The 19,025-nt window shown below is 36.0% G+C and overlaps 1 pseudogene; it reads right to left on the reverse strand.

Annotated features, from left to right (window-relative positions):
- Positions 1 to 281: 281 nt before the first annotated feature.
- Positions 282 to 1,879, reverse strand: LOC127185038 (heterogeneous nuclear ribonucleoprotein K-like; annotated as a pseudogene).
- Positions 1,880 to 19,025: the final 17,146 nt, after the last annotated feature.

Consider the following 19,025-nt stretch of genomic DNA (forward strand, 5'->3'; position numbering starts at 1 on the left):
ATGTTCACAATAATTACACAGAGGGAATTTTTAAAGGACCAACAATGAACAAAAAGTAAAATTCACTCATTCTTCTGCTGTTTCAAAATTTTAGTGTTAGTTTTTTCATGCCCTCCCCCAAAATCTGTTTGTAAGGAACTAAAACATTACAACTAGTGAACAGCAGAGATTTCACTACACCCCAAATGGAGAACACCTATAAAGCAAAGAAATGTTGGCTTTCTAAAAGGAACCAGATTAAAAAAAAAAATATGCAGGACTCCTTCAGTTCTTCATTAGTCTTAGAAAAACTTTGCAGAATACTACTTCACACTGTTCTGCAGCAAATACCATGCATTCTGTATCTTGTCCTGTGTTCCTGTATTGGTAATGATCCACTCTTTGGATCCTTCTTTCTAAAGGTTCATCAATTTTGATTGATGCTCCCTATTCATGAAGGATTTGTTTAAAACGCTGACCACCTTTGCCAATAGTAGATCCAGCCAAATTTTGTTGAATAATTATTTGTGTGGTAATAATAGGTCAGCCAAGATCCCCATATGGTCCATGACCCCCTGCATAGTAATAATCACATCCAAAACCACCCTATGGTTCATAAGCCATTTGCCATTCTGATGGGCTCCATGTATCAATTGCAGAGTCCCAAGTTTCATCAGCACTGAACTCAACCATGCCATCATAGCGGTCTCCAGGCCTTCCTCTTCTGTCATAAGCCATTAGATCTCCCACTCTGGGTGGTGGTGGTGGAGGATGAAGAAGATTCTGTGTTCTGCTGCCACCATGGCTACCTCGACCAAGAGGAGATGAAGGAGGTCCTCGATGAGGGCTCATATTATCATAATCTCTTCTACAAGGAGGCATGTGATTTGCACCCCAACTAGGAGTCATTCTGTCAAAACCACCACTTCCCTGCATGGGAAACCCCACAGGCCATCTACGTCAGTCATCATGGTAAAACCACCATAATTATAGGTTTCATCATAAAAGTTGGGATCATAGAGCTGTGAATGTACTTTGATGGGAGACTCAGATATAAGATGAAGGATGATCTTAATGCACTCTACCACCCTATCAGGTTTTTCTCCAATATGAACAACTCTGTCAGTAGAATGATGGGCAGCACTCCTGGAAAAACTTGATTGCTGGCTGGGTGTTTTCTCGAAGTTCTGTGATTTTAGCACCTTTAACATCAATAATTCCTCCTGCAAGACATTGATGAATCAACAGTCTCAACTCACAGTCAAAGTCAGTTCTTTTATAATGTTGGTAATTTAAGCATCCCACAGCATTAGATTTGAGCAGGAGCTGCCTGTTTGCAGTGGGTGATGGCAACTTCCACAGTAGGGATAATTTTCTTCAGAATTTCTCCAGTCGTTTCAATGTCAGCACTGAAATTCAGTGTGTACTTGGGGCCACTGCTATCTCAGATTGAAACACTGGCATCGTACGAAGAGCCTTGATATTTTTTATTATTAATTTATTCATATTACATCTCAATTGTTAGCCCTTCCCTTGTATCCTCCTATTCCTCCCTCCCTCTCGCTTCCCCCTTCTCCCCTCCCTTATGTCTGTGACTGAGGGAGACCTCCTCCCCCTATATGTGCTCTTAGGTTATCCACTCTCTTCTTGGTAACTTGCTATCCTTACTCTGAGTGCCGCCAGGTCTCCCCATCCAGGGAGCCTTGATATTCTTGCTTCCTTTTCCAATCACTGCTCCAGCATTCTTTATCTGAAGAAGAAAGCCCAATTCAGCCATCGCATCAGTATTTCTAGATCTTTTAAAGGCTTGTTCCTCTTCCATATCTTCTGCAGAGTGTTTACCAAATTTACCATTAGTTTCGGTGTTGGCGAAGGTTTCTTCTGGCTGTTTGGTCTCCATTTTCTTGAATTAAATGAATGCACCAGGAAGTCCCCTTCAGTCACAGTCATAGGGGAGGGGAGTAAGGGGAAAATGGGAGGGAGGGAAGAATGGGCGGATACGAGGGATGGGATAACCATTGAGATATAACAAGAATAAGTTAATTAAAAAAAGAATAAAAAAAATGAATGCACCAATAGGCCACAATCGAGCGGGACTCAAGCACGACAGCGACATCCGTGCAGCCCCATTCTTTTATTTGTTGAGTCAGTAGCCACTTAAATTAAAGACATTGATTGGACACTTTTGAAATATAAAATTTTCAAGGCACCTTTTATATATTGAATTATTTCATCTTTATATAATCTTACAAAATTAGTGTTAAGATTATCTCAATTAGTACTATTTTATAGATATGAAACAAAGGCACCAAAATCTTAAATATTTTACTCAAGGACACATCAAATAATGATAAAACTGGAGGAAGCCAGTTCTAGAACTGATTCAATTATTGTGAGTAGATGATTCCATGAATTGAGTTAATGTACCAAATAATCTTATTTTTAGCATCTAATGATGATAGTTACTTTTTTATTTTGAAGGAATTTAATATATTTGAAAGCTATTTTAAAAATCTATTCATTTTTGTTTTTGAAATGACAATATAATTATATCATCTCCTCCTCTTTCTTTCCTCCATTCCCTCTCATATTCTCTACCTTGCTCTCTTCCAAATTCAAACCTTCTTTTAAAAAGAGTTGTTTTGCTCCCCCCCACCACACTTCTAAATATGTGAATACATTTGATCAGTCTGTATAGTATTAGGTGTATGTATGTGTTTATATGCATTTCTTTGTGCCTGTAGATTTTTGTGTAGGGTTGAGGCTTCCCGTGCCTTATTAGAATTCCACCTTAGAATATTTTTTTGTTGTTGCTGTCCTTGTTTAGTTCACACTTAGGCAACCATTTTGGTGAGGCTTTATGAGTGTGGCTTCTGATACAATCTGACAGTAAACTCTGTGCATCTCTTCCCTGCACCTGTTTCAGCAATAGTACTTGGAGCCTTGGATATAAGAAATATGCTTTAGATGTTCCCACTGGGACTGAGCCCCACAACTATGCTTTTTTCCCCTTGTAGTTTTCTGTAATAGTCTCCTGTTGCAAATAGAAGTTTCCTTGATGAGAGGTAAGGACTATACTTATCTGTGGGTATAATGGTAAACATTTAGAATGTAGTTGAGGATTAAGGTGATTTAGTAAGGTAGCTCTATGTTCTCCTCCGAGGTTCATGACTTTATTAGCTCTGGATAGTTGGCTAGATTCCCAGTAGGAGACATTATTTCCCTCTTATAGAATTGGTCTTAAGTTAAATTAGGGAACCATTGGCTACTGCCAAGGTATTCATGCCACCACTGCATCACTAGAGTCAACATGCCACATTGGCTGTTATTGTGGTCCATAGGAGCCACAACTGGATAGATCTGCTGCTTACTTCCCTTCTTTGGAAGCTTGCATGGTACTTTACAATATCATGATGGCTAATCCTCAGGGAAGTGGCTTACATGTCAGGTCCAGCTTAGGGGTCTCTGGACCTTGATTTTGAACTGCATGCTATCTTCAAGAGTAAATAGCCTTCGACTTCTTGGAGGAAACCAAGAACAATAACCATAGCCATATTTTGGGGATATCTTGGACAACCATTAACAACTCAAAAAAGAGATTCTTATGCCCGGTGTTGAGGTTTTGTTAGTTGGTTGTTGGCTCTTGGAGAGAGCAATGTCAGATAAGATAAGAGAGTTTCATATATATATATATTTTTTTTTAATTTATATTTATACATTTAGCTATTTTAGATATACAGTTAATAGTATGGTATCCTCTGACTTTAAAATGAATCCTTACTGCTATTTTACCCTACTCTCTCCATCTGTATTTATCTCCCACCTCCTTAAACAGTTTCCCACAGTGTTTTGCACATTTTACCTGATTACTTGAATCCTGGTATTTCCTTTTCTATTGCTTCTCCACCCCACCTCCTACACTCGCAATATTCCCTTTTTACTTTTCTGGTTTCTACAGTTACTCATATCCGAAGATGTCAAGCTGGGAGCCTCAGATGAGAAAGAACATATGACATTTGTCTTTCTGGCTCCAAGTTACCGCTCACAATATGATATGTTTTCCTACCAAACATTTATTTGCAAATTGCATGATTTGATTTCTCTTATCAGCTGACTAGTATTCCACAGTATACATGTATCACGCTTTTATTATTCATTTATCATTAGTCAACTAAAGGACATTTAGATTATATTTCCTAGTTACTGTGTGTAACGTAGCAATGAACATAGCTGAGCAAGTATCAATGGCATAGAATGTAAATACTTTTGAACATACGCTAAGGAGTGTTATAGTTTGATCATACTATAGATTTATTCTTAGCCTTTAGAGTTTTCCAGGTTCATTTCTACATTGACTGATCCAGTTTGCAATCCCCCAACAATGGATGAGTGCTCCCTTTTGCTTTGTCCCCTTTAGCATTTGATGGCAGTTGTTCCACTGATCTTTGCCATTTTAACTGGGATAAGATGAAGTCTCAAAGATGTTTTGACTTGTGTTTCACTAATTCCTAGTATAATAAACATGTTTGAGATATTTTGTAGCCATTTTTTCTACTTTTGAGAATTCTTTGTTCAGGTCCCAGGCCCACTTTTTAAAAATCTTTCTGTAATATTTAATTTATTATAATGTATTCAGATTGCATCCTGATTGTTTTCCTCTCACTTCCAGTTCCCACCCTCCCTCCCTCTTCCACCCCATTGCCCTCCCCTAGACCTCTGACAGAAGGGGACCTCCTCCCCCACCATATGACCACAGCCTATCAGATCTTATCCTGACAGCCTGCTTCCCCTTCCTCTGAGTGCCTGCCAGGCCTCCCCACCTAAGGGAAATTGATCAAATGGAGATATCAGAGTTCATGTAAGAGGCAGTCCCTGCTCCCCACAGAACCGTAGAGAATGAGCTGTCCATTGGCTAGATCTGAAGAGGTGTCTACTTTCTCTGCATGCATTGTTCTTTGTTGTGCAAAAGTTTGTGCAGGTCCTCCTGGGTCTTTAGCTGTGAAGAAGTTTTGTAATTTTATTAAGTCTTATTTGTCAATTGCTATCTAATTCTCGAGCAAATGGAGCCACATTCAGAAAGTACTTTTCTATAAATGTGTAATGTATAGGGTACTAATCATGTTTTCTTCTAGCAGTTTCAGCCTTCATATAACAGCCCAAGACTCCTTTAGAATCAAATTTTGTGCAAGGTGATAGACACAGGTCTAATTTTATTCTTCTGTATGAGGACATCCAGTTTCTCCAGAACTATTTTATAGAGATAATTTTTCACCAGTATATGCTTTTAGGCCTTTGTTTTATGAAATATTAAATGTCTGTAGTTGCATGTAGCTTTTTGGGGGGTCTTAGAATTTGTTCTATTGGTATGCATATTTTTTTTGTGCCAGTATCATATTGCTTTTACTACTATGACTTTGCAATATAGTTCAAGATATGGTATAGTAATCCCCCCACAACTGTAATTTTTTCCAGTTTCTTTTGGTAAAATGACAATAGCACATACATGTTTCATCCAAATTTAGATCCAAAATGTCTCTGAATATTTCCAAAATTCACTATTAAGCAAAACTGCACCTGTTAATAATCACTAATATAAAGAGAAACAATTGGTCCCTAGTAATCTGGCTCCTAAAACAAAAATTACTGGACTGGAGAGATGGCTCAGTGGTTAAGAGCACTGGCTGCTCTTCCATAGGATCTGGGTTCAATTACCCCCAGCACTCACATGACAGCTCAAAACTGTCTGTAACTGCAATTCTAGAGGATGTGACAACTTCACACATGCATACAGTAAGACAGAGCACACATGTAATAAAATAAATAAATAAATATTTTAAAACAATGAAAATTATATTATATTGTATTATTATATTACTATAATAAATTGTTAAATTAAATCTAAAATTGTAGCATTTAATGGTGCCTGTACTCCAACCAAAGATAAACCTTACTTTACAAATAAGGAGATTGAAGTTTAGAGAGAATAAGAACTTTTTATAACCACAGAGAGATAATAGCAGGTTTTTCTCAGATTGCAGTTTCCTGGCCTGTATTTAGGACATCATCCATCATAGTACATTCAACTTAAGATAATTTTTGGCCACTATCTTAGGTTTTCCAGTGGGTCACTAAAATTAACACCTACTACTTGTAGGTTGAGTGTCTCTTTAACATGACAGGCTCCAAAATAAAAAGTCAATATAACCTTTTGCTCAGAAGCCAAGCAAAAATTGTTGTTAAAGCTTTTTTCACCCTTTTGTGGTTCCTTTCTTAATCTGTTATGATGATTTTAATTTGCTATCTAATATGCAGTCCATCAGGATAAAGAATGCAAGTATGCTGAGTACATGGCTTGGTGTATGCTCATTGGTTCCTGGGTTTTAATTGCTATAAGGCAGAGGACCAATGTGTCTTCCTGTTCTGAAAGAAGACAGGAAGTCAAGGAAAGTGCTTCGTTTTTCTGCAGCCCATTTCCCTGATCTATTCAGAGAGCATCATGGATCTTTTTAAAGTAATTTGAGGATAGCCTATAAACGTCCTATCCATATTCTAATGATTCCAGAGTGGTTACAAGACAGTAACTATAGAGATTGTCTTAAATACTGTGGCGACCCATGACAAATTCTGCCATGTCAGAAATCCTGTGCTTAGGCTGTATGCTGTGACCTTCAAGATGCTGATCTTTACCTCACCATGAGGTCTTGTGTTCTAGGCCATCCTTGGACTATTTACCTTTGAAAGAAGTAGAGAAGTCTCAACTTGAAACCACCCAGAGGATTTAGGAAGTTCTTACAGGGAACTACTCAGAGAACTAGGAAGTTCTACAGGGAGCAATTTAGGCTATTGTATTCTTGCCCGGGGGCTAGGGTAAGTGAGATAAGAATAGATCCTATTGACCTTGCCCTATATATATGTTCCTGTTAGTCGGCAATAAAGTGAATCTTGATCAGAAATTTCCTGACTTGATTTGTTATTTCTCTCATCTCTGTATCCTACTTTCAATCCCCACTCCTTCTTTCAGGTGAACCCTGATTCAATTTCTCCTGTTGGCTGGGACCCGACAAAATACAATTTTGAATATCCTATCAATACAAAAATATCCTATCACTGAGTTGATTTTATACAGATAAACTGACACTATAGAGACAGAATTGTTTTGAAGAGTACCTACCTAGGATGAAGGTGAACAATTTACCAATATAGACTTATACTAACAAGTGAAAACTCACTCAGCTATTGAGTCAGCTTGGCTCTATGAAGAGCTACATAAGCATCTGAGACTGTTTACACAAGAGGCTAACAGCAGGCTACTGTAGAAACTTAGACTCCAAGTAATTGGCATGGAAAATGAATTCAACTCATTAACAGGTCTCTGAAACAGAGCCCTTTGAAAATCAGTTTGACAGTTTCATTTAATAAGTACTCACCACCTCCAGACAACTCCACTGGACACCTTCACCTTTCACTTTCCTCTTGTTATTCCTTATAGCCAGTCTCTGCTGACTATTAGCAGTTGGAGAGGAAATGTGCAGGAACAACAGCAGTACATGGTGAAATGTATGCATTGAATATATACACACATATATTGTGTGTATATATAATATGTGAGTGTGTTATCCTCTTGAAGGAGATGGTGATTTCTAGTCAATTTTTATAGCAAGTCAGAGGCTATGGTGTCTCCATGATGAAAAAAAAATTTGTTTCTAGGATGGCAGCACTGGAGATGTAGGTTTAGCCATATATTATCTATATCCCGCAGCTTCAGTATGGATGTTGATCATATGCACATGTTGTTCCTGACACTAAGCTGCACTATTTATGTTTCTCAAAGCCTTTTCAAATAAACACAATCATTCACAAAATTAATCAGCTTTCCATAGGACCTGACAGATGCTCTCACTGGAGTTCAAGTCTCCAAGAATGAAACACCCTAGAATTCCTCCAAGGGGCTTACATTTCAAAGGTCAGGATAGTATAAGTTTGGGAAATGGATAAGAGAAAATGCTGTATTTGGGGAGATATATTAATGAACCCAACACCCAAGCAAATTGGGGCCACCCCAGACAAAGTGAAGTGCAAAATTGAAGCAATTAGGCAGATAATTCTGTTCAAAATATACTCGTTTGAAATAGTCAGATAATTGAAGCAAGAATCCTTTTTTGCCTTGAATTATCTTGATAGTTGTCTCAATTATCCACTTCACTATGTGTATGTGTAGAATCAGCCAGCCAGAGAGATCATAATTATTATTGTTTGACCTTAGTCTGAGCTATTCCCTTGTAAGTCAGTTACCAGTAAATATACACCTAAAGGTAACTTGAAAGAAGTGCACTAAAGAGACCAGAGTAAGACTCTTTCAGGATATCTAGAAAGACTAAAAATGGTAAAATGAGATGTGTGAATTTTATGTGTATAAAATCATTATAAATTAAACAATTTTACCTGTAATTGTAATCAGTCCATAGGCATTGGGTATTACTTATGTACAAGAAAGCAAGATAGTTTGTAAGTTCTTGGATTGAAATTATTTAATATAGTTAAAGATATATTTTTTCTACTGAGGAAAAGCAAACCTAATTGTTTTATCCCCAAAGATATTAAGCTTTTATGACATTTAAATATCACATGATATATTATGTTGTATTTTCAGAAAAGAGCTCACTTTTAAATATGCAGTTGAAATTTCAGTATATGACAATTTGCAAATTGGTGGAAAAACAGACAAGTCTCTTTTGAGCTCTATGTGTTCCATTAAGGCAGATTTTTAAAAGACGGGAAATACACAAATAAAGTGTTCAAAATTTATGCTTGCATTTTAGGTCATTTAATAAAGAATAACAATGAAATGCTAACATTTAGATATAAACTTCAAAATGTTTATTTTTATGTGTTCGTTTTATTTTTTTAATTTTTTACATATACACTTATATTATTACACATATATACAATAAACTACCTACAGCAAGAAGAATCATAAAACAATCAGGAATTATATAAATGTTACATTCATAGTGTTTTGTCTATTTGTACTTGTTTTTAGGTCTAGATAGATGTTTTAAGTTGATAATAATGAAATATGATAGATATTGATTTACATTCAGAATTTTAGATGCACCAAGAAAGGAAAGATATTTTTTTCAAGGCTGCCAAATACAAAAATGTTCATATTTATGAAAATTATTATTTGAAATTACTTCTTGTAGTTTTTACAACTAGTAATTTTTATATTACAATTTTGCCCTCTACCTACATCCTGTCCTGCCTGCAAGATGTGATGAGGCAGTGGTGACACAGAACTTGTGGGAGTAGCCAACCAATGTTTGGGTTAACTTGAGGTCAACGTTATTAGAGGGAGCCCATGCTCTCTCTACTCTTCTGGGATGGCCAGGAACCAGAGACTGGATAGCCAAGTGATCTAGGATAAAACCAAACATGACTGTAAAAAAATTAATGAAATAATTCCTAATGATATTCTTCTATATTCATAAATTAGTGCCTTGTCCAGTCATCATCAGAGAGGCTTCCTCCAATAGCAAAGCTCATAGGAAAAATACAAACACTAAAGTGGCAACATGGGTCTGCAGCAGGTCCTCTGTGTATATATTATGGCTGTTGTTAGCTTGGTGGTTTTGTGGGACTCCTAACAGTAGGAGTGGATGTGTCTATGACTCTTTCTCCAGCTCTTGAGACTCTTTTCCTCCTACTGGGTTGTCTTGTCCAGGCTCAGCATGAGGGCTTTTGTCTTGTCTTATTGTGTCTCATTTTGTGATGTTTGATTGTGTCTTTTGGAGGCCTGCTGTTTGCTGTTTTCTGAAGGAAAATGGAGGAAGAATGGCTCTGGAGAGTGGAGGGGGGGGAACTAGGAGAAGTGGAGGGAGGAGAAACTACGGTATGAATGTATTGTGTGTGAGAAGAATCTATTTTCAGTTTAAAAAATAAGTGTCATTACTATGTAAAGAATTGAGTGCATGGTCTTTGGAGTAAGATTGGCCAAGGTCCAGTTGTAATTTTGCAACTTCCTAGTTATATCACCTTATCCAAGTGTTTAATAATCTCTCCCATGTGGATTTCCCTAGCTTAGTAAATGAAATTGAAACTGAGGAAAAGACTCAGTGAGTGTTGTGCCAGCCTATGGACCTGGGTTTGGATCCCTAGTATCCATGTAAAATCTAGGCATAGTAGCAAGAATCTATAACTCCAGTGCTGATGAGCAGAAAGGTGGGTCCTATTGTTTCACTAGTTATGCAGCTTAGTTCTTCAGGTTCAATGAGAGAGTCTGTCTGGAAAAGTAAAGTGATAGGAAGAAACTGACATGTATTCACACCACATATATATGTGCACACATATAAGCACCATGTATACAAAGGTAGATGAGAGAGAGAGAGAGAGAGAGAGAGAGAGAGAGAGAGAGAGAGAGAGAGAGAGAGAGAGGATAATATTAAGATAATTGCAGAGCTTTTATCCTAGAGTTGTATTGAACATAAACTATTTAGAAGGTGGTCAAATGGTATGCAATAAATGTCAGTCTACATACTAGCTATTATAACTTCATTTTCCTTGGTAGTATGTATAGAGGGACATAGATAAACCTTAGCATAAATCTTAGGAGTAAAAGGCATTATACACAATTCTATACTGAAATTTATTTTCATATGGAAGTAATTTCTAATCTACAAATGTTCATGTCAATATATTTAAGGGAATCCTCAATTACTTATTTTAATCATGTTATTAACTGAAAGGAACGAAAACCACAGATGAAAAGTAGATTTTCTAAAAGATACACTGTCCAAAGCAATAGGGCTGATATCTAGAAAGCTTAAGCTTATACCCAGTTTACATATAAATTTGCTTTTACATGGTAATTTATTCATCACTTAAAGATTCACAGGTCTTTCATTGTATTTTATAGGGAGCTTTGGAAAATACAGGTTTTTCAAATGTATTGAGCGAAACCTGAAGATATTTCAAAATCATTGTGATACCCTGGGAAATAAGAAAGAGATTAAAATAGAAAAAGAGTATGTTTATATACACTTGAATATTAATGACTAGAAGATAAAAATAACAATGCAATGGAAATGGAGCCTAATTACCAAGCTAGAGTATGTAGTGGATGTACAAATGTTTTGGTTTTGATCCCAGGTGTGGGATGTGAAACAGACTTGTGTGAGAGTGTGTGGTGTTTTTCAGCTGGAAACAGACTTGTGTGAGAACAGATGTTGTTTGTCCACTAGAAGAGCAACTGCCTCTTGAGAGGGCATGGTCTTTGACAACTGATAAACATCATAGGCTTGGCTTTTTTGGCTTTCTGGTTTTTGCATTGCTTCTTATTGTTTGGCTATTCATCTGTCTGCTTCAAGACACTCTTAGAGAGAACTGCTCCAGAGAATGCTTCGAGGTTCTAGCTGATGTTCTTGGTTCCAGATGCTGTTGCTGCAGTGGCCTTTGCTGAATTGCTGGTTTGCTGTTTAGTGGATGTGCTGAAATCATGACTATGAAGAGTGGAATGGCTTCAAGGAACTGAGTCTAAAAAGGTCTACTTCTTCTGCTCTCATTAGCCTCTTTTCTATCTATGCCAGGTGGGTTGGAAGGGAGGTATAAGCATTAAAGAACCCCAAATAAAGCGGGTTTGAAAAATTCAAAGCCTACAAGAGTTAGGTAGAGAAATTGGTTTACTTTGTGGCTCAGTACTATTTCCTTTCAGGCAGGCATAGTTAATCTCACCTTCTTTGTCAGGAGGCTTCTAAGAAAACTAAACCTGAAATACTTCTCCAATTCTTATCACCATCCCTCCCTGTAACCTAGTTGTTTCATGTTACTCATCAAATGACAAGAAACTTTGTGAAGGTTACTTTGAAATATAAGTATCTAAATAGTCTCCTGTTTTACTGTATTCCTTTGCATCAAAAATTTAAAAAGTCATTGGCATTATTACATATTTAACTAAAACGAAAGCAAAGATAAGCCAAGCCAAAATACACAGATCTGCCATTTATCAGAAAAAAAGTTCGCATAATCAGTATTTTCCTTTATATTGGAGAAAGAGTAGTAGTGAATGATAAGTAAAAGTTCATGCAGGCTATGATGCCACAGTGCCTAAGTTGAAGCTCTAGAACCATCATTTTACTGTTAAGTGATCTTAGGAAAGTTATAGTATTCTGCTGTTGTTTTAAATAAGTATCCAGAAACACAAGAACTTGGAGGAAGCAGATATCAGTGAAGGTGGATGGATGAAAAAGAATTATTGGAGAAGGTAAGATTTGGACATGTGCATATCTAGGGCAAAAGTCATCAAGATGCTTTGCAAGGAATCTTTTCCTCCTCATTTTATATTTTCAGTTGTATTAATGGTGACCCTGTCAAACTACTGTGACAGGTTCTTTTTGCTCACTTGCAGAGATACTTTTCTGAAACTAAGAGGTCTTATTTCCATATAAAAATGGCCGAGGAACTTACATATGGAAAGACTTTAAGACACCTTTTAATATTTAAGCAAAATATTTTCTCCTTAGAGCAAAAGATCTAGTAAGAGATTGGCAGCCGCATCTACAGCATTCAAAACTGCATCAAGCAAAAGGATGTATTACAGATGCCTCTAAAAACGAAGCCATCTGATTGCCAAGGGAGAAATAAAAGAGTGACAACAACCTTATTTTCCTCTCTTGTATTATTTATCATTAGAATAAAAATAAAACCAAGATGTGGAAAGGGACAAAAATAAATGGACAAATAGGTACTAAGGAGAAAAACTGCAAATTTTTAAAACTAATTCAGGTTTGTCACAAAAGTCTTTGAACATTATTTTTTTGCCTTGAAAAGGGAGCAATTGCAAGGTAACATTTCTTCACCTTAGAAATCTAAACATTCTTTTCAGCATCATGTGCTATATCCCCTGTGTATATCTAGTGAGAGACATACATGTTTGATATATTGTTCTTGTAGTTGTTGATGATAATTTTATAGTTAGAAAAATGTTATTTTAAATGGAATAAATTATTATGAATTTGTGATTGCAATAGTAAAATAAATCCTATTTGAGGAGAGCATTCTAATGTGAATCCACTTTACATTTAATGAATAGCTTCTTTTTTGTTTTTAAATTTTATTTAGTTATTCACTTTACATCCCAATTATAGTCCCTTTCCTCCTCTCTGCCCAGTCCCTCCCCTCATTCCTTCTTTCCTCTTTATCCCCATCCCCTATACCTCAGAGAATGAGAGCCACCACCACCACCCCCTGCACCTACCCCAGCACATCCAATTGCATCAGGATTGAGTGCTTTCTCTTGCACAGTGTCCTGGAAAGGCATCACCGCCAGGGCTGACTGGTCAAAAAGCATGCAACAGAGACCTTGTCAGAGACACCCCTGCTCCCTTTTCTAGGGGATCCATATGAAGACCACAATGCCCACTGGGTACACATGTGTAGGATACTTAGGTCTAGTTATGCCTGGTCCTTGGTTGGTGCTTCAGTCTCCACAAGCCCCCTGGGCTCAGGTTAGTTAGCACTGTTGGTCTTCTTGTGGAGCTTTTATCTCCTTCAGGTCCTTCTATCTTTTCCCCCACTCTTTCACAAGGCTCCCTATATTCCACACAATATTTGGCTGTAAATCACAACTTCTGTTTCTCTCTGTTGTTTGGTGGAGCCTCTCAGAGGACAGCCATGATAGTCTCCCATCTGTAAAGATAGCAGAATATAGTTAATAGTGTCAGAGAGTGGCTCTCTCCCATGAGTTAGGTCTCAGTTTGAGCCAGGCATTGGTTAAGAATTCCCTTGAACTGTTCTATCCTTATCCTTGCCTGTCTTGTAGGCAGAGTAAACTTTAGTCAAAGTTTTTGTAGGTGGAGTGGTGTTCCCCTTCCTCCACTAGGAGTTCTGTCTGATGAGAGGGTGGCTTCTCCAGTCTCCATAACCCCTGCTACTAGGGGTCTCATCTAGAGTCACCTCCATATCCTCCCAAGAGACCACCCTGTGATAAGTCTCCAGCTTATCTCAGTGTTGCCTCTGTCTACAATTTTTCTTCTCTCTGCAATCCCTCTCTTTTCCTGCTCTCTGCTCTCCCCACATCTGACCTTCACCCTCATTTCCTTCATACTTCCTCTCCTATCCTGTTGCCTCTCTTCAACCACTTCCACTGTATATTCTATTTCCCCTAAGGAGTGAGATTCATGCATCCTCCCTTTTTATACTCTTCTTTTGGTCTATGCATTGTAGTATGCTTTTCCTGTACCATATGACTAAAATCTGCTTATGAATGAGCACATATCATGGGTGATTTTCTGGGTCAGGGTTACCTCACTCAAGATGATCTTTCTAGCTCCATCCATTTGCCTGAAAACTTCATTATTTCCTTGTTTTTAATAGCTGAGTAGTATTCCATTGTGTAAATGTACCACAGTTTCTTTATCCATTCTTCAGTTGAGGGATTTCTGGGTTGTTTCCTGTTTCTAGATATTACAGATAAAGCTCCTATGAATATAGTTGAGCAAATGTACTTTGGTATGGTAGAACATCTTTTGAGTATATACTCAGGAGTGGTATAGTTGGGTCTTGAGATAGAGCTATTCAGAATTTTCTGAGAAAGTGTTAGATTGATATCCAAAGTCCCATCAACAATGGAGGACTGTTCCCTTTTCTCCCCAACATAGCCTTTTTTATTTTTATATAGTGATAACACATAGAAATACAAGAGAAGAAAGAACAGGTGTGTGCATGTACATATTTGTATACATATGCAATATAATTCCTGCTCTATTAAAAGACCAGTTTTTACCAAAATATCAAATTGTTATGCAAAGTAGAAGAATCACTTTCAATATTTTATGAAAGAAACATTTAAAAATTTTCCAAAGCTTTATGATATGGAGTAGAGAGACTAGGAATAAGGTTAACAGGAAGGAGGATGTATATAAATGATCAAACCCTGGTAAAGAGCCTGGAGCACCAGATATAAGTAGGTTAAGACCCATCTCTTTTTATTTCCTTGTATCCAGAATATTCTACAGGAATAGGAATAGAGATCTAAAACTAGTATAAGTGATAAATTTTATGTTTTTCATAAGAGAAACAAGCATGCCATGACAATGTAGGAATATCATCCTTATCTTCAAATATTTAATTGATTCATAGTAAAAAAATTGCTCATATTATTACAGAAAATGCTACAATTTTCCAATATCCAATGTCTTCAAACAAAATTTCATGAAACCAAGAAGACAGTCTAATAGTCATATATTGCAAAAAAAGTCCTTTAAAAAGTCCAATTGACATACTTGCTTTTAAACTTTTCTTTAAATTTTTTTCTTTAATCTTAGGCCTTCCTGACTGGGTTATAAAGCAGAACATTTTTTTCTGTTTCCCTTAAAATAGATCCTCCAAATTGCAAAATTGAACAGAAATCATCTTCACTGTTTCTGAGTTACTTTTTTAAATTTGCTTCCATGATGACTTATTCTTGACTATTATTCTAGGTGAGAAAGCTTATAATTACATTATGATGTAGTTAAATTTGTTATTATAAAGTTAAGACACTGAGAAAAGGCAATGTCCATGTTGTAGTTTTCTTTCATGTCCTTGATCTACTCATTTCATATTTAAAATAGAAGAATATCATGGGAGACAGTCAGGGCATCGTTTTATTACTCTTCCACACAGAGAATGTACAGTCATACAAGAAAATCATGGGCTTGTTTGAGAATCTAAAATATTGATATTTTTAGCTTCTCTGATTTCTCCAATCATGAGAATCTAGCTGCAGGAGAGATGAAATGACTGGGAAAATAACAGGGAAGCAAGCAGTGCAGGACAAATTGGCAAATTATTTAATACTGAAACCCAATCTTGCTAGCTCCCCGACCTCAGCAGCAACACTTACAGTGATAAAGTATGAAATAAATACTAATTATCAATAATGAACCATTGGGGGTTATAAAATGATAGTAAAATACTAGAGAGCAGGAACAGACACAGTTAGGCTTTCTGTGTTCTTGCAATGTTGCTTAATTAATGCAGCAAGCACACCTGGATGTCAGTAAGCCATTGAAGGAGTATTAACAGTGGTCCTTCCAGGGACTGTGTCACAAGAGCCTTTGATTTAATTTCAAGGTCTAAATTCATTTAAATTTTTGTTGTACCACTGTGCTATGCTGAAGTTGTTCTCTGTCTACATTTTTCCTATCTGCCCTGTCTCAAAGATATTTTTCTCTCCAAAACACACCTCATCTCTACTTTGAAAAGTATCTGCATTGCTTCTCCTATTACCAAAGCCTGTTCTTGTACTATAGAGATTGTTATTTCAGTGAAATAAAAATTTCTTTAGTGGTTATTAAGTAGCAGTGTTTTTATTTTTATTTAAACGGTAACTGATGATGGATCCAAATTATTCATCACCAACATCTAAATGACTATGAAAATCATCCTTCCTGTTTTATTCCTATTTCACTAACCTCATACACTGGAAAAGGTTACAAGAAAAATTTTGTTATGTCAGTCTAAAACAAGAAACTTGCCAAAGGTCTGAGATCAGTCTGAAATGCGTAGTGAGTTCCTTGGTACCCTGAAATAGACTTTGAGACCCTGATTCTAACAAACAAATTTAACAATTACTAGAAAAAAAAAACCAGATATTTGAAGGAGAGCAAAGAAGGGCAAATTGAAGGCTTTGTAGGAAAGAAGGGTAAGAGACAAATGAAGTAATTATAATGTAAAAAATAAAAGAAATAATTAAAAAAGAAAAATAAAAAAGAAACGATCCATATTAGAGTTTCCCAAATAACCAGCATAAATAAAGACAAGCTATATATCTAAACCTACTGGAAAATTGATTACAAAGTTAGAATCCTTGATTAATGCACCGAAATTACTGAGTCAAAATCTCTGAAGATGAAGCTTGGCTGATTGACCTCAAAAATAGCGGGTGGAGTCAGATTTCACACCACGATTGAGTTTGTTTCAAATCACAGCCTATGAAAATTATTATGCTGTCTACAAGAGGACTGATTGACAAATAGATTGATATGTCAGTGAATAAAATCTTTCCAAGCTTTAATCTCTTCACTACTATCAATGCAACTTGTAGGCTCTAGTAACAAATGAAAAAAAATACTGATATTTAACTAAAATACTAAGCTTTCACCCTTACAGTCTCCATTTGCATACATCTTATTGTTTTTTACATACTATGCAATTCTTATTAAAGTAAGGTAATTTAAACTTAAATTATTTTATTTTTCATCTTTTCACGTTACAGTGGCAGTTTTAAACAAAAATACAAGCATTTACATAAAAATATACTTTATACACAGAATCACATACATAAAACAATTCTTAATTTGTACCTTGAACATGTCCATATTTTTTTAACCAGAGCAATGGAAATGCTTCATAAAATTCACTTATTCTTTTCTTATTGCAATCATGATAAATATGCAATCTATCGAACACTTTCTACTTTTCTTCCTGGTTAATAAAACAGGAAGGAACAGGAACTATAGATTGCCTTATCTTTTCCCCTTCATCCTGTATAGTCCCATTCAGGGAAATAGTTGAGCAAAGGAAAGAAGTGGCTCAAATAAGAAAAAATAAGATTATTTCATTATTTTGATCTGTTTTCTGTATTTAAAATAAATTCTAGTGCAAAACTAAATATAGCCCATAAGCCAATTCACACTTACAATGTTAATGCATATACCTTGTACTTGATTTGTCTATTATTCACCTCCCATGAGTGCACATCATCTCTGAGGGAATGGTGTGTTCAAAAAGTATTAAACTGTGATCTGGGCATTCTAGACTCAGAAAAGGAGATAGCAAGCTAAGCATCATCACTTAAATCTCTCTGCTTCCCAACTGTGAAAGCAATGCCACAAGCAGCCCTATGCTCCCCCAGCTAACATGCCTTCCTTGCCATGACATACTGTAATCTTTCAAACAAAAACCATGAAACTAAAATTAATCCTTAATTCCATAAGTGGTATGTCTTTCTTTCTTAGGAATTTGTCACAACAGCATAAAAAAATAATGGATACAGAGTTCTTTCGTGATCTGGTATTCAGAATCACTACTTCTGTGGTAGATAAAGCTGATAAGCGTAAGGCATCTAGCCACTTTTACAAATTATAGAAAGCCATATAAATAAAATAATCTGTCCTAAGGGTATTTATAAGTTATTGAACCTCAATAGAGCATTTTAGTTATAAAAAGTGAGTTATCTTCACATTATATTAAAATGTTAAAACACTAAAGAAACTATGATAATAATGTTTATTCTAATTGGGGCATTGGAAAACATCATAAAAGAGTCAACACTATTTGAAGTTGGATTAAGTGATGTGTAAGATTTTGAGAAACAGAAACAGGAGGGGATACTTGAAGTAAATAGATCAGTAATGAAAGGAAGGAAATTTATTAGAGAACATAAAATTTAACTAGATGTATGTGGTATTAAGGGACCATCAGGCAAAATATCATAATAAAAAGCAATAACTAGGTAATTAACTTACAGAAATGTCTTTCTTGTAATTAGTTTTCAGTGTGGAGTCTGAATGAAAATGCCCCCATAGGTTCAGGTGTATAAATACTTTATCCACAGTTGGTGTTACTGTCTGAGTATTTGGGAGGTTTGTCCTTACTAGAGAAAGTATCTCATAGGAGATGGCTTTAAGGTTTAAGGCCTTGAACCATTCGCAAAATATTTTCTCTGCTTCAAGTTTTTGCCCCACCTAGCATGCATAAGTTGATTCCATATCTTGACTATTATGACTAGTACAGCTTTAAACGTGTGATGTGAAAGTATATCAATGATACTTTGACTTGGATTTTTTGTTTATATACACAACATATATACATATATACATATATGTGTATATATATACATATATATATATATATATATATATATATATATATATATATATATATATAATGGGAGGTGTTTTTAGGGAGTTTTCGTAGGTGATTTCCAAAGTGGACAGTGGCTACACAAAATTACAGTACCATCAGTAGAGAATTAGACTAATTTTTCCTATTTTTTCTGTATCTATCAC

The sequence above is a fragment of the Acomys russatus genome, chromosome X, assembly GCF_903995435.1.
Source record: "Acomys russatus chromosome X, mAcoRus1.1, whole genome shotgun sequence".
In the NCBI taxonomy this organism is placed as follows: Eukaryota; Metazoa; Chordata; class Mammalia; order Rodentia; family Muridae; genus Acomys; species Acomys russatus.